This window comes from Gopherus flavomarginatus, chromosome 3 (assembly GCF_025201925.1).
Source record: "Gopherus flavomarginatus isolate rGopFla2 chromosome 3, rGopFla2.mat.asm, whole genome shotgun sequence".
NCBI lineage: Eukaryota > Metazoa > Chordata > Testudines > Testudinidae > Gopherus > Gopherus flavomarginatus.
In genome coordinates, this window is record NC_066619.1 from 223,766,552 (window position 1) to 223,779,734 (window position 13,183).

The window sequence follows — 13,183 nt, forward strand, 5'->3', positions numbered from 1 at the left end:
GAGTAGCTGCAAGCATGTCTATGCTTGGATCATCACTAGGGTGCATGGCATTTTTAAACCAATATACAAGTGCAATATGATTATTATAGTGTAAACCTCGCCATTTAACTTTTAGCTTTCATTTTTACATATCTCCAGTTGCTTACATGTTGGGTGTTTGCTTTATTGTGTGATCATAATATGATGTTGAACATATGACAGAGGGATTAAAAAGATACTACCCTTAACTAATGCATGATTTCTTTAACATCAAATGGAGCAAAATGACTGATTAGTTGAACTTTGTTAAAGTAATTAAGAGCTTATGAGGTTTGTGAAAGCTTTCAAATACCAAGCTTTACTCTATGGTGAGCATGTCTATCATTCTACTCTTTAGATCCTGAGCATTTTGTTCTAGATATCAACTCACAAGCTTTGCCTTTTGGTAAAGGAAGTGGAAGATGATTTTTTTTCAATTATTTATTTTGTTTTGTTTTCAACTGTTTACAATTTAAGTTGACTTAAACAATTATTATTTCAGTCTTGAGTTTGTACTTATCACATATATTGATAAAACTAAAGTAAATTGAAACGAGAGGAGAAAACAATTGTCTACATTTTCTATAAACTAATTCTGCCCCAGTGAGCTCTAATATATTAAGCCTCAAACCCTTGCTGAATATGTACTGAAAGCAGTATAAAAGGGAGTAGGGAATGATGCTCAAGAGCTTATATAGACCATGTCGTAGATGAAAAGAAAATATTATTGTGTATTCGGAATCTTAGTACTTTTTATTAATTTACCAAAGAAATTAACTTTTATGCTATATTGGAGAATAAAGCTGAAAAACAAAAAGTACAACTTGACTTGGAGATATTAAAGATGAAGTTCAAAATATTATAAGAAGACTTTCCAAAGGGCAGCTCTCCAGGGCCAGATGTCTTTGCAGGCAAGTTCTATAAATCTTTTCAGGCGCTAGATCAGAGGCACTTATTTAGCTACCCTTTTAACAAAGGATCTCGAAGCACTCTACAGGCATTAATGAATAAAGCCTAACAACTCTCCAGCAAGACAGATAAGAACTAATATCTTTGTTCTACAAGTGGGTAAACTGAGACAATAAGAAGTTCAGGGAATTGCAAAAGGTCACAGTGTGAGAGGCAGAACTGAAACTAGCACCCAGATATGCTGACTCACACTTTGCAGTCCTAAACACTAGGAAACAGTAACTCAGAATCTGAGGTTTTCAGATTTAATTGTTAAATATGATTGAAAGGTCTTCAGTTGAATCTTTGGATTCTATCCATCCCTTGTTCTCCACAGATGGTTTTGAGAGGTGAACCAGCCTAGGGAAATATTTCAAACACACAGTTTTGTAGCATGTTCCCTCTTAATATTTGCTCTTCTGTTAAATGGTTTTTTCTTGATAAGGGATTCCAGGATCTTGCTTCTGTAATAACCTTAGTCCCAGATTTGGACCTTAGCGTCCAAAATATGGGGGTTAGCATGAAAACCTCCAAGCTTAGTTACCTGCTTGGACCTGGTACCTGCTGCCACCACCCAAAAAATTAGAGTGTTTTGGGGCACTCTGGTCCCCCTGAAAAACCTTTCCTGGGGACCCCAAGACCCAAATCCCTTGAGTCTCACAACAAAGGGAAATAATCCTTTTTCCCTTCCCCCCTCCAGGTGCTCCTGGAGAGATACACAGACACAAGCTCTGTGAATCCAAACAGAGTGAATTTTCCTCTCTGTTCCCAATCCTGGAAACACAAAGTACTTTCCTATTCCCCCAGAGGGAATGCAAAGTCAGGCTAGCAATCCAACACACAAATCTCCCCTTGATTTCTTCCTCCCACCAATTCCCTGGTGAGTACAGACTCAATTTCCCTGAAGTAAAGAAAAACTCCAACAGGTCTTAAAAGAAAGCTTTATATAAAAAGAAAGAAAAATAAGTACAAATGTTCTCTCTGTATTAAGATGATACAACACAGGGTCAATTGCTTAAAAGAATATTGAATAAACAGCCTTATTCAAAAAGAATACAAATCAAAGCACTCCAGCACTTATATTCATGCAAATACCAAAGAAAAGAAACCATATAACTTACTATCTGATCTCTTTGTCCTTACACTTGGAAACAGAAGACTAGAAAGTAGAACTACTTCTCCAAAGCTCAGAGAAAGCAGGCAGGCAGAAAACAAAAGACCTTAGACACTCAATTCCCTCCACCCAAAGTTGAAAAAATCCGGTTTCCTGATTGGTCCTCTGGTCAGGTGCTTCAGGTGAAAGAGACATTAACCCTTAGCTATCTGTTTATGACACGCCCCCCAAATTGCAGACAGTGGGGAAGCTCACTGGCGGCGATTTCCTTCTAGAACTTGAAAATAAACAGATTAATACAACACATACACCTTTTTATATACTCCTAAGTATATAACTAACAGACTTATACATTTTAAGAACACTTTTTAACTACTGAATTCTGGGAAACTCTTACGGGAGAGTGCATCAGCAACTTTATTAGAAGCTCCTGTGATGTGTTGAATTTAAAAATTAAAATCTTGGAGAGCTAAACTCCAACGAAGAAGTTTCTTGTTGTTCCCCTTGGCAGTATGAAGCCACTTTAGTGCAGCATGGTCAGTTTGTAGTTGGAACCGCCGTCCCCAAACATATGGGCGTAGCTTTTCCAGGGCGTACACAATGGCATAGCATTCCTTTTTACTGACTGACCAGTGACTTTCCCTCTCAGACAGTTTCTTGCTGAGAAACACGACAGGATGGAAGTTGTGATCTGTTGCTTCCTGCATGAGCACTGCTCCTATACCACGCTCAGATGCATCTGTGGTTACTAGGAATGGCTTGTCAAAATCCGGGGCCCTGAGCACAGGGTCAGACATGAGCGTTGCCTTAAGTTGGGTAAAGGCCTTTTGACACTCATCAGTCCACTTAACTGCATTTGGCTGGGTCTTTTTGGTCAGGTCGGTCAGTGGGGCAGCGATTTGGCTGTAGTGTGGTACAAATTGCCTGTAGTATCCGGCCAAGCCTAAGAAGGATTGGACCTGTTTCTTTGACCTTGGGACAGGCCACTTTTGGATAGCATCCACCTTGGCCTGTAGGGGGTTTATGGTTCCTCGACCCACCTGGTGCCCCAGGTAAGTCACTCTGTTTTGGCCTATTTGACACTTTTTGGCCTTAACAGTTAGTCCTGCCTGCCTGATGCGCTCAAAGACCTTTTCCAGGTGTAGTAGGTGTTCGGGCCAGGAGTCTGAAAAAATGGCCACATCATCGAGGTAGGCAACTGCAAATTCTCCCAGTCCAGCTAGTAGACCATCTACCAGCCTCTGGAAGGTGGCGGGTGCATTTCGAAGGCCGAAAGGAAGGACATTGAATTCATACACCCCCGCATGGGTGACAAATGCTGACCTTTCCTTGGCAGGTTCATCTAGTGGTACTTGCCAGTACCCCTTGGTTAAGTCTATTGTAGAGATGAACTGGGCACGTTCCAACTTCTCCAATAGCTCATCGGTACGTGGCATTGGATAGTTGTCCGGACGAGTTACAGCATTTAGCTTACGGTAGTCCACGCAAAAGCGTATTTCCCCATCTGGTTTGGGTACCAGAACCACTGGAGATGCCCATGCACTAGTAGATGAGCGGATTATACCCATCTGTAGCATGTTCTGGATCTCCCGTTCTATAGCAGCTTGGGCATGAGGAGACACTTGGTAGGGTGGGGTTCTGATTGGGTGAGCATTACCTGTATCAATGGAGTGGTATGCCCGTTCAGTCCGTCCTGGGGTGGCTGAGAACAATGGGGCGAAGCTAGTGCACAGCTCCTTGATTTGTTGCCGCTGCAGACGTTCCAGGGTGGTTGAGAGGTTCACCTCTTCCACGCCACCGTCTTTTTTCCCGTCGTAGTAGACACCGTCAGGCCACTCAGCATCATCTCCCTGGACTGTAAACTGACAAACCTGTAAGTTTCTGGAATAGAAAGGCTTGAGAGAATTAACATGGTACACTTTAGGCTTTAGTGAGGAATTGGGAAATGCTATGAGGTAGTTTACAGCTCCCAGGCGCTCTTGGACCGTGAAGGGCCCTTCCCATGATGCTTCCATCTTATGGGCCTGTTGCGCCTTCAAGACCATAACCTGGTCTCCTACCTTGAAGGACCGATCTTTGGCATGTCTGTCATACCAGGCCTTTTGCTCTTTTTGAGCATCCTTTAGGTTCTCTCTAGCAAGGGCTAAAGAGTGTCGGAGGGTGCTTTGTAGGTTGCTTACAAAGTCCAGAATGTTAGTTTCTGGAGAAGGCGTAAACCCCTCCCATTGCTGCTTCACCAACTGTAATGGCCCCTTAACCTCGTGACCATACACCAGTTCAAATGGTGAAAACCCTAAACTGGGATGTGGTACAGCCCTGTAGGCAAACAGCAACTGCTGCAACACTAGGTCCCAATTATTGGAGAATTCGTTGATGAATTTTCGTATTATGGCCCCCAAAGTTCCATTGAACCTTTCAACCAGGCCATTGGTTTGATGGTGGTACGGGGTGGCAACCAAGTGATTCACCCCATGAGTTTCCCACAGTTTTTCCATGGTCCCTGCCAGGAAATTAGACCCTGAATCTGTAAGGATGTCAGAGGGCCAACCTACCCTGGCAAAGATGTCTGTTAGGGCCAGGCACACAGTGTTAGCCCTGGTGTTGCCTAGAGCTACTGCTTCCGGCCATCGGGTAGCAAAGTCCACTAAAGTCAGTACGTACTGCTTTCCTCTGGGCGTCTTTTTTGGGAAAGGGCCCAGAATATCCACAGCTACTTGCTGAAATGGGACCTCAATTATGGGGAGTGGCTGGAGAGGGGCCTTGACCTGGTCTTGAGGCTTTCCCACTCTTTGGCATACCTCACAAGACCGGACATACTTGGCAACATCCTTGCCCATCCCCTCCCAGTGGAAGGACTTCCCCAACCGGTCTTTGGTTCTGTTCACCCCAGCATGGCCACTGGGATGATCATGGGCTAAGCTTAAGAGCTTCTCCCGGTACTTAGTTGGAACCACCAACTGTTTTTGCGGCTGCCATTCTTCCCGGTGTCCACCAGAAAGAATTTTCTTGTATAAAAGTCCTTGGTCTATAACAAACCGGGATTGATTAGAAGAGCTGAGAGGCGGTGGGGTGCTCCGGGCCACCGCCCAAGCTTTCTGAAGGCTGTCATCTGCTTCCTGCTCAGTCTGGAACTGTTCCCTTGAGGCTGGGGTCACCAGTTCTTCCTCAGACTGTGGACTTGGGCTTGGTCCCTCTGGAAGCGCTGTAGGTGATGGGGTTGTTTCCGTTGCTGGTGAACCGCTCTCCGCTGGTGCACCTGAGGGCATTTCAGGCTCTGGCTGAGCCTTTTGGGTATGGCTGTCTTTTGCTTCTGCCAGTTCTGGCTAGGTGGCGCCCTCTGGCGTTGAGTTTGAAGATGTGGTTGCACTTGCTGGTGCTGGTTGCTGTTCCAGTTCCGGGCCTGGGACTGGAGGTGCTGTGGCTGTTTCAGTGGTTGGCATGGAATCCGGGTCCACTACCTCTGTCTGGGTCTCTGGTAACACAGACGGGGCCTCTGTGGACGGTTCAGGAACAGGAATGGGTCTGGAAGCTTGCCTGGTTTGGCTACGTGTAACCATTCCCACTCTCTTGGCCCGCCTCACCTGGTTGGCCAAGTCTTCCCCCAGTAGCATGGGGATAGGATAATTGTCATAGACTGCAAAAGTCCACATTCCTGACCAGCCTTTGTACTGGACAGGCAGTTGAGCTGTAGGCAAGTCTACAGCTTGTGACATGAAGGGGTAAATTGTAACTTTGGCCTTTGGGTTGATGAATTTGGGGTCAACGAAGGATTGGTGGATAGCTGACACTTGTGCCCCCGTGTCTCTCCACGCAGTAACCTTCTTTCCGCCCACTCTCAAATTTTCCCTTCGCTCCAAGGGTATTTGAGAGGCATCCGGGCCTGGGGATCTTTGGTGTGATGGTGGTGTAATGAATTGCACTCGCATGGTGTTCTTGGGACACTTGGCCTTGATATGTCCCAGTTCATTACACTTAAAGCATCTTCCATCTGATGGGTCACTGGGCCGAGGTGAGTTACTGGAGACTGGTGAGGTTGAAGGGTAGGGTATCTGTGGCTTTACTTGGGTGGTATGTGGGGTCTTTGGCTGTCCTCGGTTGTAGGGTTTATGGTCTGTGTGCCCCCTGGGGTAATCGTTCCCCTTGACAGTAGCTTTCTTGCTTTCTGCCAGTTCCATCCATTTGGCTCCAATCTCCCCCGCCTCAGCGATATTCTTGGGGTTTCCATCTTGTATGTACCGTGTGATGTCTTCAGGAACACCATCCAAGAACTGCTCCATTTGTATGAGGAGGTTCAGTTCTTCCAAGGTTTGAATGTTGTTTCCTGTTATCCAGGCCTCATAGTTTTTTGCAATGTAGTAGGCGTGTTTGGGAAATGACACCTCTGGTTTCCACTTTTGGGTTCTGAAGCGCCGACGGGCATGATCTGGGGTTATCCCCATCCTGTATCTGGCCTTGGTTAGGAAAAGTTTATAGTCATTCATTTGGTGCTTAGGCATTTCAGCTGCCACCTCTGCTAAAGGTCCACTGAGCTGTGACCTCAATTCTACCATGTACTGGTCTTCGGGAATGCTGTACCCAAGACAGGCTCTTTCAAAATTTTCCAAGAAGGCCTCGGTGTCATCACCTGCCTTGTAGGTGGGAAATTTTCTGTGCTGTGGAGCAATATTTGGTGCCGGGTTGTTAGGGTTGGCTGGCACAGGCAGCCCAGCTTTTGCCAACTCCAGTTCATGTTTTCTCTGTTTTTCCTTCTCTTCATTCTCTTTTTGTTGTTTTTCCATTTCTCGGTGGTGGGCCGCCTCCTCTTCTTCTTGCTTCCTTCTGTGGGCCAACTCATCTTCTGCTTGTTTCCTTCGTTAGGCCATCTCTTCTTCTTCTAGTTTTCTTTTGTGTGCTGCCTCTTTGATCTGTTCTTCTCTTTCTTTCATCTCCATCTCTTTTTGTTTTATTTCCAGTTGTCGCCTGTGTTCAGCTTCTTTGATTTGTTCTTCGGCCGCAATTTTTGCCTTAGAAGTCATGGTTCCTGTTTTCTTGTGTTGGGGTGCCCTCCGGTGTTTATCTTCTGAACTGCAGGTTCTCTGTTGCCTCCTGAAGTCTGCCTAGCAACAGTGCCTTTAGTTAATTTTCCTTTTCTCTCTCTAGCTAATGTTCAATGAAGGGAAACCAGAAAAACCACTTTATTTGCATGCATATAAGTGCCGGTACTTGCCTCCTAATGGGAGGGCTATTGCATGACAAAAGACCCTTAACATGCAAGCCACAAACTGCGAGAGAGAGCAGAAAAAAAAAATTCTCTCTGGTTCCCTTTTAAAACCAACTGCTTCTCTCTGCTAAAAAGCCCTTAGCAGAGAAAAGAAAAATATAATATTTCTACTGGCTTCTGGGTTCTGTCTATCTCCCACCAGCTGCCACTCATGTAATAACCTTAGTTCCAGATTTGGACCTTAGCGTCCAAAATATGGGGGTTAGCATGAAAACCTCCAAGCTTAGTTACCTGCTTGGACCTGGTACCTGCTGCCACCACCCAAAAAATTAGAGTGTTTTGGGGCACTCTGGTCCCCCTGAAAAACCTTTCCTGGGGACCCCAAGACCCAAATCCCTTGAGTCTCACAACAAAGGGAAATAATCCTTTTTCCCTTCCCCCCTCCAGGTGCTCCTGGAGAGATACACAGACACAAGCTCTGTGAATCCAAACAGAGTGAATTTTCCTCTCTGTTCCCAATCCTGGAAACACAAAGTACTTTCCTATTCCCCCAGAGGGAATGCAAAGTCAGGCTAGCAATCCAACACACAAATCTCCCCTTGATTTCTTCCTCCCACCAATTCCCTGGTGAGTACAGACTCAATTTCCCTGAAGTAAAGAAAAACTCCAACAGGTCTTAAAAGAAAGCTTTATATAAAAAGAAAGAAAAATAAGTACAAATGTTCTCTCTGTATTAAGATGATACAACACAGGGTCAATTGCTTAAAAGAATATTGAATAAACAGCCTTATTCAAAAAGAATACAAATCAAAGCACTCCAGCACTTATATTCATGCAAATACCAAAGAAAAGAAACCATATAACTTACTATCTGATCTCTTTGTCCTTACACTTGGAAACAGAAGACTAGAAAGTAGAACTACTTCTCCAAAGCTCAGAGAAAGCAGGCAGGCAGAAAACAAAAGACCTTAGACACTCAATTCCCTCCACCCAAAGTTGAAAAAATCCGGTTTCCTGATTGGTCCTCTGGTCAGGTGCTTCAGGTGAAAGAGACATTAACCCTTCAGTTGAATCTTTGGATTCTATCCATCCCTTGTTCTCCACAGATGGTTTTGAGAGGTGAACCAGCCTAGGGAAATATTTCAAACACACTGTTTTGTAGCATGTTCCCTCTTAATATTTGCTCTTCTGTTAAATGGTTTTTTCTTGATAAGGGATTCCAGGATCTTGCTTCTCTTTCTATTATTCAGCTACATATATTCCAAATCATAAGGAGACAAAAGGCACCTCAAAAATTTGTCCTTCTGAGCCTTGCAATCAGTAGGTCTTTCAGGAAACACTGACTTATTGCCCAGAAGTGGCAAATTATTAAAAAAAAAAACAAAAAACTGTGTGATTTTGATTTCCTTATGTATGTTATCTGGAATCTGACATAAATAGCATTTTCCCTGAAGAAACTGATACAACATTTCAAGAATAGCTGTTGGGGGGTTTTTGGTCGGATAAAATCTATCTTGGACTCTCCTACAGTCATCAGCACCTAATTCTTCAGCATTACCACCAGTTATCTTTCCTTTAAATCCTTGAGGGAATATGTGCAGATTTTGAAGGCTGCACTTTGGTCTTTGCAGGTCTTGTTCCATCTATCCACAACTCTGCAGTGTGGATAAAAATTTTTTTTAAAAAACTGTTTATCACAAATTGCTAATGAAGAGTGTACAATTAGAGCACTTCTCTCTAATACAGCAATGGTAATTGCTCTACGGTGAGCCTCAACGGGCTCTGAACTGAGCACAAGAAGAAGTGAATCTTGTCTGCAGAAGCTTTCACAGGCTTTCAGATATGGAGGAAAATAACACTGTTGGCTAATGGTCATTCAGTTTCATATATAGCAAAAGATGCAACTAAGAAATCATTTTCCTCTGGCATAATTATATTTCTGGAGGGTTCGTTTTTGTTAGTAGAAACATATGGCTTGATTACCACCACAACAGCCTCCCCAGTGGTGCTCAGCACCCACAGTTCCCAGGAGGATGTGAGAGCCAGGAGTACTTGGCACTTCTGAAAAATCAGGCTGAAAGGTTTCGTTACCTATCTTTAGAGGCAGAGCTGTGATGGGAGGGCAAGAGGTGCACCATCCAGCTGACCCATAATATCTCCGGAGATGCTGGTGGAGGGAGCTTGCTGGACAATGAAGCTTGTTATAGCTGTACAACAGATAGAGCGAGCACTCCCCTTCTTCCACAGTTGCCACTCTTCTGCACTAGTGTCAGCACATAGGGAGGAATGGGGCAGTGGTCCTGCCTGTGTCACAACCAGACATGCTCCCTGGGGTAGCCAGTGCTTCTGGTATCACTGCCTGGACTTCCCTTTCACTTCTCATCTGCAGTCATCTTGTATTTCCCCTTCCGAGAGCTTCTTGCTGACTCACCAGTGCACCTGTGTTGGAGTGGCCATAAATGAATGGCCTGTAATATTTTATTCCTGACTTTTGGCCCACCAAGACAGGTTTCTGTCATAGGCCTCATCAGGATGCATGTGTTTTTTTTGTTTTATTTTGAAACTCATCAAGGACTGAATCTTGCAGACCATACAAGACATATTAGGCTGGTGAGAGCTTTTCCTGTATAAGGATTGGAGGATTTGGCCAGTTAGTGAAGGAGTTGATGCCAATATGTTAATATTTACTGTCATACAGGCAAAATAGTTTTAGTAAGACCCTTCCATAGACCTTACTGGCAACATTCCAGCAAAGAAGACTGTAGTAATGCAGAGACCAGTGAGAGTACATTGGTAAAGAGCCATACAATGCTATTGTGTACTTTGCAAATAAATGAAGGCATGAGTAGATTATTCTGAATTTATGGGGAGGTTATTGTGTTTCTCTAAATCACTCAGGAGTTACCATTTCTCTCCTTAAAGAAGATTTCCTTAAGAAATGGAGTAAAAGAGGAGAAGATGTTTGCTTTAACTCTTTGACAAAAATTGCTTTGCGCTTCAGGCTGCTACAGGCATTGTACTACTAAAATAAATCACAAGCCCAGGTTCTGGATTACTAATGTGCTAATAAGAACGTAACTGTTTTTAGTATTTGAAGTTAACAAGTTTACGTGATCACTGTATTCTGATCAGCAGTTAATTGTAGTCACCGTTTTGATTATCTTGTAATTTTTATCATTATTAACAGTCATAATTTTAATGTATTATGATGGGCCTAATTATTCTAGCAGTGTTTTCTGTCTAAAAATGTCACAAATGATAGGTAAACATAAATGCTGACAACATGCAAGTAATCATACAACATTTCCCTAAGAATACAGCTGTTGGTTTTTAATTAAACACAATGCCTCAAAAATGCACTGATTACCAAACCAAAATTGATGACACAGTTTTTTGTTCATTTTTCAGTACTGAAATTGTTTCACTTGCTTACGTTTTCGGGCCTCTTCAATTCTTTTTCCTGTCCTTTCTGTACTTCCCAAATACTGCTTTACTTTATGGTAATGTTCAAGGGGCCCATAAATAACATTCTGTATTACTAGTATTTCTTATTAGTATTATTGTTGTAGCTCCTAGAGCAGGGATGGGCAAACAATGGCCTGCAGGCCGGATCTGGCCCGTGGGATTACCACCCTCGTGGTGCTGTGGGACTAAGGCAGGCTCCCTGTCTGCCCTGGCCTTGCACCACTCCTGGAAGCAGCCAGCACCACGTTCCTGTGGCCTCTGAGGGAGGTGGGGGGCAGAGGGCTCTGCGCTCTGTCCTTGCCTGCAGGCACTGCCCCCTGCAGCTCCCATTGGCCAGGAACGGGGATCCGCTGCCAATGGGAGCTTCAGGGAGGTACTCACAGGATAGGGCAGTGCATGGAGCCCTCTGCCACCCACTCCCACCCCCAGGGGCTGCAGGAACGTGGTGCTGGCCGCTTCTGGGAGTGGCGCAGGGCCAGGGCAGGCAGGGAGCCCCTTCCTGCACACCACACTCCCCCACACTGCTTCCTGCACTCCAGCCCCTTGCCTCAGCCCTACATTCGTGGACCTGTATGCAATTTCCCCGCTCAGATGTGGCCCTCAGGCCAAAAAGTTTGCCCACCCCATTCCTAGAGGAACCAGCCAGGCCTCACTGTGTTAGGTGTTGTACAAATACATACTAAGAGAGAATCTCTGGCTCAGAGACCTTATAATCTGCATGGACAAGAGGATGTGAAGAAAATGGGCACAGAAAGGTGAAGTTTATTTGCCCAACTTCACAGCAGGGGAGTGGCAGAGCTCGGGATAGAAATCAGATCTCAGCTCAGAACCTCTAACCACCAGAGCATACAGAACAGCACACCCTATAGAAAAGTCCTGTAGAACTTAAGGATGAAAACAATGGTGTTCTGTAGAAATTCCTCCAAAAACCTATTGAATTTAATAGAGAATGAGATGTTTTCTATAGTGTGTGGTTTTTTTTTTTATTTTTTTGTTTTAACCATTCTTTCTGGGGACATAATTCTTTATTGAATTCAATAGGTTATTATTTTCTATTTCCAGTATCCATAAAGAGTCCATCTGCATTGCATATGAAGTTACATTCATCAGATCTGGCCATGAGTCAATTAAAATACGTAGGGCCCAGACTAAGTTCTATATACCCTGGGCAGGGTATTGGGCCTCTTGGAGGGAGGATGTTAACAGCTGATGGGGAGCTAACCTAGTTGCTTGTCTCTGTTGGATCTCAAGCCCATTTTTCAAGATGGTGACACCACTGCAAGCAAGGGAAGGTTGTAGGTGTGAGTTTGAAGAGTGTATGAGTGGAACAGGTCTCCCAAAGGTGTGGGGTTGTTTTGCCACCCGTGCACATTGGCGCAGAGGTTATTATCCTTATACAGATTCATTAAAATAGCTAGGAGAAAATGAACCAGAAATTTGAGGTTATTTGTGTGTACTCAGCATTTAGTCATCTTAAACTTTTAAGATAAAAGAATTAACTTGTAAAACAGAAGTAAAATCCAGTCATAAAAATAAATGAAGTGAAAAGGTTTGATTTGGTTCAGTGTTTGAAAATCGATGTCTATAAAAAATGCAGCAGTATATTTTGACCGTCTTCAAGATTCAGAGGTGCAGTATTTACTCCGTGTGTGGCTTTGAATACTGATTATAACCACCAACTTGTATTTTGCTTTTATATTCCAAATGTTGAGTCTTATTCTCACTTGCAATAAAGTCCCAGTAAATGGGACTTAGTGTAACTGAAAATAAGGCTCTTTGTCAGCTTCTTACTGCTACATTACATGACAGATGTGGAAATAAAAATAAGAATCTATTATAACTTTTGCACCACATGCCTTTTTATTTCAGGATTTGTCTATACCAACGGTTCTCAGACTGGGTCGGGACCCCAAAGTGGGTTGTGACCCCATTTTAATTGGCTCACCAAGGCTGTCTTAGACTTGCTGGTTCAGGGGCTGAAGCCAAAGCCCAAACCTACGATCTGGGGACAAGTATCAGGCAGTAGCCATGTTAATCTGTATCCACAAAAACAACAAGGAGTCCGGTGGCACTTTAAAGACTAACACATTTATTTGGGCATAAACTTTTGTGGGTAAAAAAAAATTACCCTGAAGAACTGAAGAAGTGATTTTTTTTTTTACCCACAAAAGCTTATGCCCGAATAAATCTGTTAGTTTTTAAGGTGCCACCGGACTCCTTGTTTGTCTGGGGACGAAGACTGAGGGCTTCAGCCTTGGTCAGTGGGGCTGAGATTACAGGCTCCTGCCTGGAGCTGAAGCCTTGGGCTTTGGCTTTGCCCCCACCGCTGGGGCAGTGGGGCTTGGGCTTTGGCCCCTCCACGCAGGGAGGCAGGGATGGGATGGGCTCAGACTTCGGTCCCCCCTTCTGGGGTCATGTAGTAACTTTTGTTAGAAGAG

At 44.1% G+C, this 13,183-nt stretch overlaps 1 protein-coding gene across 6 annotated transcripts in view; it reads left to right on the forward strand.

Moving 5' to 3' along the window:
* Positions 1–13,183, forward strand: part of SNX25 (sorting nexin 25) — a 157,999-nt gene that overhangs the window by 98,664 nt on the left and 46,152 nt on the right. The gene's annotated exons all lie outside the window — the stretch shown is intronic.